Source organism: Humulus lupulus, chromosome 5 (assembly GCF_963169125.1).
Source record: "Humulus lupulus chromosome 5, drHumLupu1.1, whole genome shotgun sequence".
Classification (NCBI taxonomy): domain Eukaryota; kingdom Viridiplantae; phylum Streptophyta; class Magnoliopsida; order Rosales; family Cannabaceae; genus Humulus; species Humulus lupulus.
The window spans coordinates 50,941,316-50,956,389 of NC_084797.1; the positions used below are offsets into that span (position 1 = coordinate 50,941,316).

The 15,074-nt window shown below is 40.0% G+C and overlaps 1 non-coding gene across 1 annotated transcript; it reads right to left on the reverse strand.

The window, feature by feature from the left end:
- Positions 1-14,739: 14,739 nt before the first annotated feature.
- LOC133780762 (small nucleolar RNA R71) lies at positions 14,740-14,846 on the reverse strand. Its single transcript, XR_009869580.1, has one exon. It is a non-coding gene; the product is annotated as a small nucleolar RNA R71 (small nucleolar RNA).
- Between the last annotated feature and the right edge of the window lie 228 nt (positions 14,847-15,074).

A 15,074-nucleotide genomic window follows, 5' to 3' on the forward strand; every position in this document is an offset into this window, starting at 1 on the left:
GAATAATCGTTCAGCAGAGGCTGAAGACTCGTTCAAAAGATGCTGGACTGTTGAAGGAGTTTGAATGGCTGAAAGGAAATGAATTCAAAAGAGTTTGAATTCATGCTGAAGGAGGCGATATATCGCCCCCTGTAGGCGATATATCGCCTGGGCCAGTATGCCCGAGGCGACCGTGCATCGTTTTGTGTTTTCCGTATCTACGTGCTGCGACATATCGCCCCCTATAGCTGCGATATATCGGCACACGCTGAATATTTAAACACGAAATTACACATTTTTAGCTAAGTTTGAATGGAGTAAACAGCCTTGACTAAGCCCTCAACGTACTCAAAGGTGCTGACTGACCCTATAACATTCAAACTTTACTCCTTATTATATTTAATCCTCAAAAATCTTTAATCCTTAATCACCATTCATAACATGTGCTTAAAATCCTATTGGTTGATGTCTAAACCTTATAATATAGTAAATATAATCCTTAATATCAGTCACATTAATCAAACCTTAGGTTATACTTAATGTTCTTAAACTATAGGTTAAACTTAGAAAATCTATAAGTACTACTATGAGTGTCCAAATAATTCCCGGTCTGAACCAAAAATCCATAGTAACAAAGATAACACTAAACATACTATAATACTACTAAACAATTAGCTAAGTAAAGTTCTTGGACTCTACAATTCTCCCCTACTAAAAAGAATTTCGTCCTCAAAATTTACTTACCAAATAACTCCGGATACCAGCTCTGCATGTCCTCTTCCAACTCCCACGTTGCCTCGCATTCAGAACTATTGCTCCATAGGACTTTAACTATAGGAAAGCTCTTGGACCGTAACTGCTTCATCCCTCTATCTAGGATGCTAACCGGTCGTTCCTCGTAACTTAAGTCTTTCTGGAGCGCTATGGTATCGTACTTGAGGACGTGAGATGGGTCTGACACATACTTGCGTAACATCGAGATGTGGAAGACGTTGTGACTATCGGCTAGTGCTGGCGGTAGGGCTAGTCTATACGCAACTGGTCCCACTTTGTCCAATATCTCAAAAGGACCTATGAATCGGGGACTGAGCTTGCCTTTCTTCCCGAACCGCTTGACACCCTTCATAGGAGATATCTTCAGGAAGACTTGATCTCCAACTTGGAACTCCACATCGCGTCGCTTGGTATCCGCATAGCTTTTCTGTCGGCTTTGAGCAGCAAGCATACGCTGTCTAATAAGCGTTACTGCTTCTTGTGCTTGTCTAACAGCTTCGGGCCCTAGAAGCTGCCTTTCTTCTACCTCGTCCCAGTGCAACGGTGATCGGCACCTTCTTCCATATAGCAACTCATAAGGTGCCATCTCGATCGTCGACTGGTAGCTGTTGTTGTACGAGAACTTGATCAGCGGTAAGTACTTGTTCCACGATCCTCCAAAGTCAAGTACACATGCGCGTAGCATATCCTCTAAAATCTGAATCATACACTCGGACTGCCCATCTGTCTGAGGATGGAAAGCTGTACTAAGACTTAACTTAGTACCCATGGCTTGCTGTAAGCTTCTCCAAAATCTTGACGTAAACACTGATCCTCTATCTGATACTATCGTCTTGGGGATTCCATGCAATCGTACAATCTCTTGGATGTAGATGTCTGCATATTGGTCTGCCGTATAAGAAGTCTTAACAGGCAGAAAATGAGCCGACTTGGTTAGTCTATCTATGACTATCCAAGCAGAATCATGCTGCTTATTCGTCCTTGGCAGACCCGTCACGAAGTCCATGGCTATATCGTCCCACTTCCATTCCGGTATGCTAAGCGGTTGCAATAATCCTGCAGGCCGCTGATGCTTTGCTTTCACTTGCTGGCATACCACACACTTAGATACATACACCGCTATGTCCTTCTTCATCTCTGGCCACCAATAGACTGCCTTGATGTCATGAGTCATCTTGGTAGACCCTGGATGAACTGAGTACGGGGTGTTGTGCGCTTCTTCTAGGATCGTCTTCTTAATACTTTGATCGTCTGGCACGCATACCCGATCCTTATATCTCAATAAACCTTGACTGGATATTGAGAATTCTGTAGTCTTGCCCTCTCTGACTGCATCCATGTGTGTTGCTAGTGTACCATCATGTCTCTGACCAATCCGTATGTCCTCTAGCAGATTCGATTGGATAGACAAGTTAGCCAGCTTGCCTATAACCACTTCTATTCCGGCACTGATAAGCTCCTGCTGTAGCGGCTTTTCTATTCTGGATAAGGCTGCTAAGTTCCCATAACTTTTTCGGCTAAGTGCATCGGCAACTACGTTTGCTTTTCCCGGGTGGTATAGGATTTCGCAGTCGTAATCCTTTACTAATTCCAACCACCGGCGCTGCCTCATGTTAAGCTCCTTCTGATTAAAGAAGTATTTTAAACTTTGTGGTCCGTATAAATCTCGCACTGTTCTCCGTAAAGATAATGGCGCCAGATTTTTAACGCAAAGACCACAACTGCCAACTCCATATCGTGAGTTGGATAGCGTTGTTCATACTCCTTTAACTGACGTGAGGCGTAGGCTATCACCTTGTCATTTTGCATCAGTACGCATCCCAATCCTAACTTTGATGCATCACAGTAGACAACGAACTTGTCGTTGGGTGTTGGGACACTAAGTACTGGTGTTGAGCAAAGCTTATCCTTAAGCAACTGGAATCTTTCCTCACACTTATCATTCCAGTTAAACTTATGTTGCTTCCGGGTCAGGTTGGTGAGTGGAGTAGCTATCTTAGAAAAGCCCTCTACAAACTTTCTATAGTAACCTGCTAGCCCTAAGAAGCTTCTTACTTCCGACGCGTTCTTTGGTCTAGGCCAATCTTTCACGGCCTCTACCTTCGATGGATCCACAGCAACTCCGTCTTTCGATATGATGTGCCCGAGGAACGCCACTTGAGAGAGCCAAAACTCGCATTTCTTGAACTTCGCGTAGAGTTGGTGCTCCTTCAATCGCGTCAAAATCATCCTCAAGTGTTCCTCATGCTCCGCTTCATCCTTGGAGTAAATTAAAATGTCGTCGATGAACACAACGACGAATTTATCCAAGTAGTCCTTGAAGACCCTATTCATTAAGTCCATAAATGCGGCTGGCGCGTTAGTAAGACCAAAAGACATAACCAAGAACTCGTAATGTCCATAACGAGTCCTAAAGGCTGTCATAGGAATATCTTCCCCCTTTACCTTGAGCTGATGATACCCGGACCGTAGATCGATCTTAGAAAATACAGTCGCGCCTCGGAGTTGATCAAACAAATCATCAATCCGAGGTAATGGGTATTTGTTCTTAATTGTTACTTTATTCAGCTCACGGTAGTCTATGCACATGCGCATACTTCCGTCCTTCTTCTTCACGAATAGTACCGGAGCTCCCCATGGTGAATGGCTTGGCCTAATGAAACCCAAGTCTAGGAGTTCTTGTAGCTGTGTCTTTAACTCTTTGAGTACCGTAGGTGCCATCCGGTATGGTGCCTTAGAGATAGGCTCGGTGCCCGGTACTAATTCTATCGTGAAGTCTATTTCTCTAGTTGGTGGCAATCCTGGCAAGTCATCGGGAAATACTTCTGGAAATTCTTGTATGACTCGAACATCTCCAACCTTAAGTGATGTCTCCTTCTCCACATTCGTGATGTTGGCTAAGAATGCTTGACATCCTTTCTCCATCATTCTCTGAGCTTTGAGAGATGATACTAACGGGGTGCGTAGTCCTGAAGCTTGTCCCATGAAGCACAGTTTCTGGCCGTCAGGAGTCTCGAACATCACCTTCTTGCGTCTGCAGTCGATCGTTGCGCCATGCCGTGCTAGCCAATCCATGCCTAGTATGACGTCGAAGTCTTTGATCATCAGCTCTATCAGGTCTCCTTCTAGTTCCTTGTCCTCAATCTTGATTGGTACGCCTCGTACAATTCGCGATGATAGAACTACTTTTCCCGAAGGCAACTCGGTTGCAAACCTAGTTCTAAATCTTTCACTAGGTTTGTCTAGTTTATCTATCATTCCTAACAAAATATACGAATGAGTGGCTCCCGAATCAAATAATACATGATATAATTTATTGAGGATGGAAACCTGACCTGTGACCACCTTGTTGCTAGCATCCGCCTCTCCTTGGGTTAAAGCAAAAACCCGAGCAGGAACCATCTTTTCGTCCTTCTTCCCTTCTGGCTTTTGCTGAGGACAGTCTCTTTTACGATGCCCTTCTTGACCATAGTTGAAACACTCTTTGGTGTTGGCGCGGCATTCTCCAGGATGCTTCTTCTGACATTTGGCACATGGCGGATATTCCACGTAGCTCGACCTATTTCCCCCATTATTTGGTCGTGCCCTTTTATTGTTGTCAGCTTGCTTGTTGTCAGGATGCCTTCTCTTCTGTCCGTTACCGTTTTTGTTGGACTGACTGTTGCCGCTATTGCCAGGCTGATTGTTGTTCCGACTGGCCTGAGGTTGGCTCTGCTGTCTGGGTTCAGGCTTGCTAGCTTCTTCTTTGCTCACGTTGGCCTGCAACCTTTCTACTTCAATTGCCGTCTCGAGAACGTCGGCATATGAAGTGTTTCCCGGGTTTGCTAGCTTCACCCCCATCTCGATCTTTGGTCGGAGTCCTCTAACAAACTTGTTCACCCTTAGATAGTCGGTTGGAACCAACTCTGCTGTGAACTTTGCTAAGCGGTCGAACTGACGAGCATATTCTGCCACTGTTAAATTCCCTTGCTTCAGATTGGTGAACTCCTCAACTCTCGTAGCAAGTACCGCTGAATTGTAGTACTTCTTGTGGAAGAGCTCCACAAATCGGGTCCACGTCATGGTGGCAGCATCATGGGATTGCTGGACCAAGTCCCACCATATCCTGGCATCTTTCTTGAGCAAAGATGAGACTCAGGATATGCGGTCTGCATTACTGAGGTTCATGTGGGCTAGGATCGGCTCCACATTCCTTAGCCATTCTTCCGCTTCAAAGGGGTCCGTAGTCCCTTCGAAGTTCGGAGCGTGCTGCTTGCGGAACCTCTCGTACACTGGCTCCATGTGCTGTATAGGATAAGGAGTGTAGTTCGTCATAGGCCATCCCCCATACGGACCAACTTGTTGGGGTGATGGGGCCATTGGCTGTGGCTGTGGCTGCGGCTGCGGCTGTGGCGGAGGCTGAGGCTGAGATTGAGCCTGCTGGCATTGTTGCTGCAGAAGTTCCTCGACTTGTTGTCGCAGTCTGGCAATCTCTGCAGTGTTGTCGGCTGGCTGTGCCGGCGCGTTGCGGCGAGCAGTAGCACGCACTCCCCTTCGGCGAACGGTAGGGACTGCATTGTTTGCTGGAACATCGTTGGAGGCGTTTCCGTTGGTGCGTGCAGATCTTCGGAGAGACATTGTAGCAAAGTTCTAACAGTTAAAAGAAACATGTTAGAACTTTTCCTAATAGGCTCTAAGGCAAAAACTTATTCTAAACAAACATATCTCGGACCTATTTATTATGACTTCTTATGAAAAATTATATAGGTCTTTATTTATTATTAGAGCGGGTTTCTATACTTAGAAAAACAAGTCATCTTTATTTTCTAAGTGTGTTTCTAATCATCCTATATGACTTAATTCTCAGGCTCGGAACTTATCTTTGTTCCAAAGTTAACCATATTGAGGGAGGGCTGGGATCAGTAAAATCGTTCCCACTACTAAGGCCCCCTAACTCTCAATAAGGAAACCAGGTTCATTGATTTGTATCCACCCTCACCGAACTTAGTCATTATTCATTTTATTTAGTATCTATTATGATTGTGAAAAATAGAATCAAACTTACACATGATATTCAAATAGCATGTTATTCATTTGGAAAACAATTTCACTTATTACAATCATAACATAAAAGTAAATAAAACAAATAAAAACTACTAATCTAAAAATCGGGATCTTCTACATCCGATCCGTCATCTAACATATCATCATCTATAGCCTCATAGTCATCATTATCATGAGCATCGAAACGTCCTATAGGTAGGTTGGTGAGAATCCTATTCTTTTGTTCATTGGTGAATTGAAACTCAGATTTCGCGGTAAACCTAACTAAGAGGAAATAATATCTCATTGCTAAAGGCAATTCATCCTCCTCACGCATTTCTTCCCATATTTCTTCTAAGGTTGCTATTACAGAATGAAAATCCTTAAACAACCTAATTACTAATACATATTGTTCCGTTGATCTTAGCATTATTTGTTTAGCCTCTTGAAGGCCACCTATCTCTTGATGAAACAAAAGCAACCTTCGAGTAATCCTTTCTAGGGCTCCTACGGTGTTTCTTGGCTCCCTTATTCTTTTTAAGGCCTTAATGGCTCGGATATCTTGGTAGGTTAAAGCTCCATTCATTTTTAACTGAAACATAAACACTAAAGTTGTTAGTTATACACATAGACAAAGTAACTTGTAACTTAAACACTTACTTGGCGGTCCCATTCGGAGCTTTGAGCATGTGTATCGAGGAGAACTTCATGCGAAGGAACCGTTTTCTCTGATACCAACTGTAACGACCCACTACTCTAGACTAATTGGACCATTAACAAAACTATACATAAAATCCTTAAAAGAACTTACATTTGCGAAAATACCATAATTTTATTAAGTAACTTATAAAAATAACAGTTACTTACAAAGTAAATACCAAAACGGATATGGGATCCCATTGTCTTTAAAACAAAAACATACTTTAAAATAATAAGACATTACATAATTAGTGCGGAAAATACATGTAAAAAGACATAAAACCGAAACTACATCCTCGAATCGAATAACGCTCGGCCCCTTGACTCCATTCACCATCGATACACATCCTCCAAGCGTCACGAATCTTACCGCCTCTAAAGCTTATTTTCCTGCACATAAACAAAAAGGAGTGAGCCTAATGCCCAGCAAGGAAAATCTAACACAAAGTCATATACATAATTTCATAAGAAAACATAAAGACTTAACATAATACATATAACATACACTTATTATAATGGCCATTATTCTTGGGGTCCCATAGACTAAACAAGCATATGCCCATGGAGTTAGTGGGGTCCTACTAGCTAAGTAGGTCATGTGCCCATAACCCATTTGGGGTCTTGTTAGCCATATGGGTCATATGCCCAAGCCTACAAACATACATACATATCATAACACATTTAATAACATAAAACATATAGATAACATAAGCACATAACATATTGATTCTAGCCTATTTTCCTTACCAAAGTTACCGGGATATAATGGACTGAGTTGGGACTTTTGGAATACTCCTAAAACCATAATGAAAGAGTGAGTCTAAAGAAAGGAGATGAAATGAAAAAGATGGAAAGACTAAACCATAAAAACATACTTACCAACTTCTATGCTTAAGAACTTCGATTCCCTAACCAAAATAAGAATGAGGTTAGGGGACTGAGTAGAAGGTTTTGAGAAAGGAAATAACATGAAATAAATGAAACAAAGTTTCAGGTTTACCTCAAAGATTTGCAAGATCAATCTAACCTCCACCAAAATACTATAGAACTCCCTTCCCAAAGTGTTTGATAAGCTTATGATGTTTAAGCTTATAGTTTTTCCCCAAACCAGGTGTTTACACTCTCACACTCACTTAACACTAGCAGCTTCTGAACTTAGAGCAAATGGTGAATAATGGATGGGTACTAGGTCCTATTTATAGAGTTTGGGAATGAAAATATCTTGATTTTACTTGAATAAAAATAATGGCTTTTTAGGTGAAAATCATTTGAATAATCGTTCAGCAGAGGCTGAAGACTCGTTCAAAAGATGCTGGACTGTTGAAGGAGTTTGAATGGCTGAAAGGAAATGAATTCAAAAGAGTTTGAATTCATGCTAAAGGAGGCGATATATCGCCCCCTGTAGGCGATATATCGCCTGGGCCAGTATGCCCGAGGCGACCGTGCATCGTTTTGTGTTTTCTGTATCTACGTGCTGCGACATATCGCCCCCTATAGCTGCGATATATCGGCACACGCTGAATATTTAAACACGAAATTACACATTTTTAGCTAAGTTTGAATGGAGTAAACAGCCTTGACTAAGCCCTCAACGTACTCAAAGCTGCTGACTGACCCTATAACATTCAAACTTTACTCCTTATTATATTTAATCCTCAAAAATCTTTAATCCTTAATCACCATTCATAACATGTGCTTAAAATCCTATTGGTTGATGTCTAAACCTTATAATATAGTAAATATAATCCTTAATATCAGTCACATTAATCAAACCTTAGGTTATACTTAATATTCTTAAACTATAGGTTAAACTTAGAAAATCTATGAGTACTACTATGAGTGTCCAAATAATTCCCAGTCTGAACCAAAAATCCATAGTAACAAAGATAACACTAAACATACTATAATACTACTAAACAATTAGCTAAGTAAAGTTCTTGGACTCTACAGCTCTGACGACCACCCTGACTACCCCGACCCCTCCTATCAGGACCAGCAGTGGTCGAAGTGTCAGGGGTCTTTCTCTTAAAATCACTAGGGCCTCCGCCCCTACCAGACCCAGAATAAGGAGGCACCACTCTGGGACCCTCGCGCCTCACTGCACTTTCCTTCCAAATCTTATTCTCCGCTTCCTCAGCGGTAAGAGCCTTCTCAATAGGCTAGGCATAGGTCGTCCCCCCAGGTACTGTTGTAATCCTCACATCCCGGGCTATCATAACATTAAGCCCTCGAATAAACCTGTCTTCTCTGGCTGCATCTGTAGGCACAAGATCTGGTGCAAATTTTGCAAGTCTATCAATCTTTAGGGCATACCCAGTAACTGTCTTGTTTCCCTGCACCAACACCACAAACTCATTAACCTTTGTTGCCCTAATGGCAACATTATAGTATTTCTGGCTGGACAGATCCTTGAATCCATCCCAACTATAAGCAGTGACGTCCCTGGTCTGTGATGCCACCTCCCACTAGATGCAGGCATCCTCTCTCAGCATATATGTGGCACATGCCACTTTGTCATAACCTTCTATCCTCATGAACTCCAGGATAGTAGTAATGATAGTCATCCATTGTTTGGCCTTCAGTGGATCAGGTCCTCCCTCAAATGTTGGGGGATGCTGCTTTTGGAACCGCTCATACAACGACTCCTACCTATTCCCAACTTCTACAAGCTTAATAGCTGGTGCCACTACAGGTGGCACAATAGGTGCAACACTCCCTGCTGGAGCCTGCTGTCGTAGAAGACAAATTTTTTTATCTTGGCTCTGTAGTCGCGCTTGCATCTCTGCCATAATCTGCTGCCAGTTCTCAGGGATTGGCAGAGGAATCTGGCCTTGATCATCACCTCCGGTCCCAAACCTAGTGCCGGCTAGTCACGTAGATTTCTTTGGATGCATAGCTATCCAAGTTAATCTGCAATCAACAACTCGACAATTAGACCACGATGACAGGGTAAAAGCTTTTCCAAAATCCACCAATGGAATATAATCAATCACAAACAATCAAGATATGGGCTTTCATCCATGCATTCACACATATATACACAATATGCAGTTAATCATTCAGATATTCATTTACATGCACAACAATGCAAATAAGTATGCCTCAATATTATCACATAACAGTCAAGGGCCAGGCCCTATCAGTATCTCATGCTTCCTATTAATCCAACAGATAGCAACAATCATAATTCTTTCCAAGCATACAACCATATAAGCACATATACACATTACCAAAAGGCCACAAATGTCCTTAAGGGTCGCGACTCAAGCTCCCTATGTCACAACATGCCCCAGACCAGAGCCCCACCCTCGCCCAAAAATAGACACGGGTCACGGCCCTACACACCCCATGTCGCGGCCCGCCCTCCTTCTCAAGCACTTACCTGCCTCAGAGGGCCGCGATACACCAAGAACTATGTCGCAGGCCAACCCTTCGAACCCAAAAAAACCACCATTTTTAACACTCAAACCTCACTCAAAACTACCCATAACCATCCTAATGATATAATCCAATTATCACAAACATTCTAACATGATTTCAGCAACACAACCCAGCAGAAACCTAGTCTAGAAACTCATCAAAATAGCATTTTAATTTCTGAAACCCACAAGCTCAAGAACACCAAAACCAGTCAGAAAAACCCAGAATTCAAACACTATATCATAAATTGAAGCTTACCTTTACTGAAGACACAATCCTCCAAACAATTACTGAGCTAACTCCCAAGCCTTCTGTCTTAATTCAACCATTAATACCAAAAACCCATAAACACTTTAGAACTCAGCCATATTCACAGAATTTAACCATCAAAGATATAACGCATAACTTACGTTAACTATTGAATAGATCCTTTAGCTAATCCCTGAGCTAATCTCCTAAATCCCAGTTCAATTTCTCAGAGTTCCAACCAAGCTCTTCTTGGTTCCTTGTGGTTTCCCTTGAGAGAGAGAGAGAAGAGAAGGAAAGGTCGGTTTAGCTTTGTTCTACCACCTTCTAAATTTTTTCTAATCTATCCTTAAGCAATTAAGTCAATCTCGAGGCTCGGTGTACCAAATACGTCCCCGAGGGCAAAATGGTAAAATTCCCCAGTGTTCCCTCCTAAGCATTCTAACCTCAAATATATCTCCAATTATTTATTTCCATAACCTGATTACCCAAACAGCCATCTAATACACGAAATACCCCTTGACTTTCCCCAAGTCAAGTGTTAGGTCCCGTTGTGACTTTCCCGCTAACTAGCTCCCTAGGATCGCCTCAAGTCGCATGCTGCAGATTTACCCACATAATAATGTGGTCCTCACAATTATAACATATAATCACGTTTACGCCCTCAATAGGCTAAAATTACAAATATACCCCTTTAAGCTAAACGGGGCCTACATGCATACTAATACTCGTGGACATGCATTTCATATATATTCATATAATCATACAATCATGCTTATCACAGAATCATGGATTAAACTACTTAATTCACACATAAACCAATCGTGCCCTCCCGACACACTAATCAAGGCCCTTAAGCCTTATTAATGATTTTGGGTCGTTACACCTTTCACACCTCAAAAATATCATAATGATACAAATTCTCCAATGTTTATCTTCGGAGAAATTATCTTTCGTTGTAGATTTGTTGGAATAGATGACAACTGTGTGTTCTCCAAAGAGTCACTTGTTCCTCCAAAACAGTTAGTTGTCACAACAGACAGATAATTCATAGATTTTACAAAAACCATTTTCTTTAGAAGATTTAGATCCATTAGATCCTAATCCACTGAAATCACCAGCTTGTTTTCCTGCTGAGAGAATATCATCCAAAATTATAGATCTTGGATTAAGCATTTTGAGACCTTTTTGAATAAGATCAATTTCTTTACTCAAAGAATTAACTTCATTCATTTTGGAAGCAATAATCAACTCATGTTCTTTAATTTTTTCAACTAATTTCTTATTATTGCTAGCCATTAATCGATTCTCAGAGAAAAATTCCAGCCATTGATCATACATTATCTTGTAAGAATCTTTCAATGACTCCTCATCTAAGTCAGATTCATTAGAGTCAATGTTAGATTCTTCATCATTCCGAACAGAATTATTAATGCATACCAAATCCTTGGAATCAACTGAGGAAAAAAATATACCTTTGTGAACAGAGGTTAAGGAACCACTATTGTCTTCCTCATCACTCTGTTTAGAGTCTTGATCACTCCAAGTAGTTGCCATGACTTTCTTTTTCTTTAAGGTATTGGCACACTCGGATTGAATGTGTCCAAATCCTTCACATTCCCTGCACTGGATACCCTTTTGATTAGCTTCAAAGGGTTTAGAGAAATTACCTTTGGTTTTTTCGATAGGGAATTTTTGTTTCCCAATTTCTTTATGTACTTTTGAAATTTTTTTGTTAACAAAGCCATTTCATCATCCAAACTTCCCTTCGTTTCTCTGGAAGATATCTAGGCTATAGATTTCTCCTTAATTTCTTCGATTTTACCTTTTTGTCTAATTTGTTGGTTTAGTTCAAAAGTTCGAAGTGAACCCATCAATTCTTTTACTTTTATTTAGTCCAGATATTTTGCTTCTTCATTTACAGTGAGTTTAGTCTGAAACTGTCAAGAAGAACTCTAACAATTTTTCGAACCAAAACATTTTCTTCAAGTTTCTCACCAAGAGAAAAATATTCGCTAGTAATATCTAACAATTTTTCATAAAATTCAGTGAGGGTTTCATTTTCATTCATTTTCACATTTTTAAATTTTGTTGTGAGCATAACAAGCATAGAACGCTTAACATCACCAACTCCTATAAATTGGATTTGATGGATTTGCCAAGCATCTTTGGCTGAAACACATGAAGAAATCTATTTAATGTAACATTCACCAACACCATTAAAAATAGCATGTAATGCTTTATTATTGTAACTAGACAGTTTATCTTGAGCATAATCCAATCAAGTTCATATTTTACCTTAGTTATATCATTGCTTTCTGCTGAAGGAGTCCATCCACTCAAAACAGCTCTCCACGCCTTTTCATCTTGAGATTTGATGAAGGCTCTCATTCTAAATTTCCAATATGGATAGTTAGAATCATTGAGTAAAGGGGGGCGAGTAATAACTCTTGAATAAAGAGTTATTTCATGTGCTTTTGAACTTATACTTGTGAAAAAATCATGGGTGATGTTAGTTTATATTTAGCTTTTGTAGCTCACTTTGGTGTTTTTATTATCTTAATTAAGTTTAATTATTTTTGTAGTTTTTAATAGCTATTGGGTTAAAGGTAATAGTTTCATGGATAAATATTCGCACAAGGAATGAACTAACATGTGAAACTATTTTCATTGAATTTTGTTGTTGATCGTTGAATTATCAAGTTTGCTACAGCATAATAGATTTTGCTGAAGCATTTTGATCAGGCAGCTTTTGGGCACATGGAACACGTGGCAATCAATGAGTATGCTGGAAATTTTGGCTGAGGTGGCAAGGGCGGAAAGAATTAGTCAACATATTGGAGAAAATGACAGAAAGAGAAAGGAGGAATTCATGTTTTTGGAGAAAAAGGGGCAATATGGTACTTTTGGTAAAAAGAGGAGAAAACCTAGAATAAAAAAAAAAAGAGGCATCAACCGTAATGTGAAGGCAGCAGCCATTTTGGGAAAGAAAAGACCAGAAGAAGAAAGAAGGAGAACCAAGAATCAGCAAGAAGAAGGAGAAGGAAGAAGCTAGCTCAAGCATCACTTTGGATTTGTTCTTCTTTCTATTTCTAAACTCCATTTTTATATTTTCATAGTGATTGCTGAATCTAGATATTATGGGCTGTTTTGATTGTGGATTAATTTTTATGAACTCATCCATGAACTAATTTTTAGGTGGCTTGAATTATTGATGAAACCTATGTTATAGTCTGTCAATTTCTTGCACTTTATTTTAGTAAAATCTCCCTTGTTCATTCAAGTGTGCTTATATTAATTTCCTGTTGTTGTTTGGCTAGAAATGGCAAGTTATTTAATTATGTTTAATGGTCAAAAGATTAAATGTAATGGGAAGAACTTGGATGACACAAGTCATAATATAGGTTAGGTTTTGTTAGTAAGTAACATAGGGATATGTTATTTGCCTTGTGTAACTTTTGAGAATTAAACTTTGAATTGCATTCTTAAATATGATTTGGCATAGGAATATGTTTAATTAGGTAGAAGAATTAATGTCATAAACTTTGGGAAAGTTTTATGAGTGTTTAAATGAATTCTTGCTGACCTGGGAGTTTTGCTAGAATATTGCTGCCTCAATCTGTCCACAATTTGTTCAGGATGATTAATATAGGGGAATTCAATAATTCAAGTCCATTTTTCACTCCATATATTTCTTGCAATTTTCTTGTTCAGTTCATTTTTTTATTTCAGTATTTCCATCTCTTTAATATTTTGCTTAGCCTAAAAACAACTCATTTGAATTTCAGTACTTATAAGTTGTTTAGTAATTGTTTTGCTTATTTTTCTATTTTGCAATCCCTATGGAGACGATTTACTTATCATTATATTACTTGTGTGATTACGTGCACTTGCGTATTTAAAATCAAATATCAAATTTATCACAACAAGTTTTTGGCACCGTTGCCGGGGATTGGAATTAGAAATTTTTGTAATATCAATTACTTGCAATTTATTTTTTTTCTTTGGAGCTGACTTTGTTTGCTTGCTCTTGTGTTTTCTCGGGTGATTTACTGTATGAACGAGCAAGAAGACATTGAACTAGCTCCTATTGACCCTGAGATTGAAAGAACAGTTTGAAGAAGACTAAGGGAACAACGGGCTCAAAACAACCTTAATATGGCTGAAGAGGTTGAAGAAATTGAGGGTGCTAATAATGTCACCAACGCAATTGCTATGGCTGATGATAGAGATATATCCATAAGGGAGTATGTTGCCCCCATGTTCAATGAACTCTATCCGGGCATTGTTAGGCTTGAAATTCAAGCACCCCAATTTGACTTAAAGCCTGTGATGTTCCAAATGCTGCAAACAGTGGGTCAATTTAGTGGGCTGCCTACTGAGGATCCTCATCTTCATCTTCGTTCATTTTTGGAGGTGAGTGATTCCTTCAAGCTACAAGGAGTAAGTGATAAGGCCCTAAGGTTGAAATTGTTCCCTTTCTCTTTGAGGGATAGAGCTAGATCTTGGCTAAACACCCTTCATCCCGACTCGGTGACAACATAGAATGAGTTGGCTGAATTTTTTTTGATGAAGTACTTTCCTCCCACCAAAAATGCCAAGTTTCGCAATGAAATGATGTCATTTCAGCAGCTAGAAGATGAATCATGTTGTGAAGCTTGGGAGAGATTCAAGGAGTTATTGAGAAAGTGCCGACACCATGGGATCCTGCATTGTATACAAATGGAAACATTCTATAATGGGCTCAATTCTTCCACTCACATCGTTTTAGATGCTTCAGCTAATGGGGCTATTCTCTCTAAGTCCTATAATGAAGCCTATGAGATTTTGGAGAGGATAACTAGCAACAATTATCAATGGTCCAATGTTAGAGCCTCAACAAGTCGAAAAGTGGCTGGTATACTTGAAGTGGATGCATTGACAGCTTTGACCGC